We start from the raw sequence: 2,840 nt of genomic DNA, 5'->3' as shown, positions 1-2,840 counted from the left end.
AATTGTGTTTTGACCATACCATTGTGTAGAGGAGGAAGAGATGAAGCCACTAGTGAAAACCACGTCGAAATCGGACTATGAAAACCATATATTGTTAACATGATTACATTAGTCATCTTATTCAATTAATGCTAATACTTGTAAATCTCGTCAAGCATTCATGATTATAACTTATGTTAACAACAAATCAAGTTCCTTTCATAGCTCAGGTGTCGGTTATACCATACATTATGGGCTATGAAAGTGCCAAGCATTTGTTGTACCAAGTGTTATACAACATAAATCAAGATTAGTCATTTAACAAGCAAAGTATTAAAGAGTGAACAAGATAGCAAATATAAAACATGTTAGTATCAAACATTAAAGTCCATATTAAGTTTACATTATACTTATTCTTACACCATTAGTGTAACCTTTTCACCTTGACATAATTAACTTAGCTAGACATAATGAAAGAAAGCAAAATAGATAAACAAAATAAGAACATAAAAGTTAACTAAGTAAAGGAAAGGAAATGAAAGGCATAAACTTAATATTAATGAAAACAAAGCATAAAAAATACAAAGAGAGAAAGGAAGAGCATGATCTTGATCTGGACACCAAGATGCCTAAATGCATGGCAAATGCCTCCTTTTATAGGCCAAAAATGGGAACTATTGATTTGATGACTAATTGATAAGTGGGTGACCAACTTTTGACTTGGTGACAATCCTTATCTTCTCTTGTCTGCCCAAAACGTCATTGATAACGTCAAAATTGGAGCCAGTTGCAAACATGAAAGTTGTAGGCAATTGTCTCAGCTTTCTTGTGTAAAAACTTCAGCTCATTTGGACTTCTAGAACTCCAGATATGGCCAAAATACCGAACAGTGCTCGGGCTGGAAGACAGATTCGGGCTTCTTTGTTGTTGCTACAATTTGGACTTGATAATGGCCTTTTTAGATCTTGGGCTCCATATGAAAGTTGTAGGCCTATGTCTTACCTTTCCATCCATATAAATTGGACCTAAATCTGAGATATATAGCTCCAGATATGACCCATTTACCGAACAGTGTTCCGGTTTGGATTGCACCGACATCTCTTTTCTAAGTTTGACCATCTCTTTATCCATGCAATTTAAGTTCTTCAAGTCATCAATCAATCCTTTCATTTATGTGATAGGCCTGCATTAAAAATAGATATTTACCACAAATTAAAGGTATCTTATATTATTAGATATATTATTATAAAACATGCTTTGGTTAAGGAGTTATTGATACTTCAAGTGCAAAATGATGAGATAAAACCATGATAAAAATGCAATTTTAAGTACTAATCACCACACGCGCCGGCGGGGTGACTAGACACGCGCGCAGACGCTCGCCATGTGTCACATGCGTCTTCTTCGCCCGGATGGGCTGACTTGACCCGAATATCAAAAGATCCAACCCACGCGCAAGATCCGGATGATGATGACGTCATCATGACATCACTATTTCGTCAGCATGCGAGGTGGCATGCCATGTCATCAACACGTCAGCATTGTGGGGCCCACCTACCACGTCACCAGCCGCGAGCCGAGAGTGAGCCGAGCCTAGTCGAACGAAGCTGAGTTGAAGCTGAGTCGAGCTGCGAGCCGAGGGACAAGGTTCTGTATAGCGTTGCCTATGTGTAACCGGATCTGAGATTGAATTTGAACCACTGATCAGGCCAGAATTGTTTTGATGAAATCTCAGCCCTCTGAAGTGCGATTTGGACGATTTCAGACTTGTTTCCAACTAATTTGATCATTCCGGATGCAATGGTATGGTCTGATCATTGAGATTAAAACCAGAAATGGTGATGGTGAATTATTGAAGAGAGATTGCCCGATCAGGAGGTATCTGAAGGTCATCATGGTGGTTTCTGAAGGTCATTATAGTGGTTGATGTAGATGAAGAAGAATAAATCACACATGTTTGCCCAATTATATATGATGAACTGCTAAGTAGGGAGATGTTTTAGTTGCCTTGAGGGAAGGAAAAAATGGGACACTCTAGACACCCGATTATGTGGACGTTTTGAGGTAGATAGTGGAAATTAATGAAGACCAATCTTAACAAATCTAAGCACTAATTATCTCGTCAGTTGTTGAGAAATCAAGTATAAAATCAGGATACCACAGATCACTTGCAAAGGAATGCCGCAACAAAGCTAGCAAATAGTTATATATATGGAAAGATAGTACGATGGATAGATATGGCCTAAGAAGTTCTGTCTAGGAGATTGAGTTTTAAGCGGGACCTGTGTGACCCCTCCAATTTTTCCTGGGAACTTGCTTAGTGGAAGGATTATCCATATGATACTATTTTTGTATATATAGCAGTTTGTAATGAAACGGTTGAAGACTAGCAATATGACGGCACAAGGAAACAGTTGGGTTTCGTATGATCAAGGATTTGATAAAGTGGTGATTTCTCCAAAGAAATTAGATTCGGTGACTGTAATTTATCGAAGGGATAATTGATGAAGACCCTGATAATGAAAGAGAAATACAGTAATGGGATAAAGATTGGCGTCCTATTTTGACTTGGATAGTTGTTGTGACAGAATGAGCTACTATCAAACATAAGCAAGGAATAAGGAGAAATCTGAAGAACTAAAATTGCACAAGAGCACACGGAAATTGTGCAAGAGTACCCGGAGGATCCAACGAGGTACTATAATTAGACAACAAGTGCAAGGAGAAGAAGAGTTCCCAGATGAAGCTCATAGGAGAGACTGTGTGAAAAAGTTATACAACAAGAAGTCTCTTGTGCTCTTGATAAAGGCAACAAGCGAGGACCTTTCCAATGCATGCAAGGATGGAAAGATGAGCTGTTG

This window comes from Populus euphratica, unplaced genomic scaffold, assembly GCF_000495115.2.
Source record: "Populus euphratica unplaced genomic scaffold, PopEup_1.0 scaffold496.1, whole genome shotgun sequence".
In the NCBI taxonomy this organism is placed as follows: Eukaryota; Viridiplantae; Streptophyta; class Magnoliopsida; order Malpighiales; family Salicaceae; genus Populus; species Populus euphratica.
The sequence above is the reverse complement of the archived record's forward strand: the minus strand, read 5'-3'. Positions refer to the sequence as shown.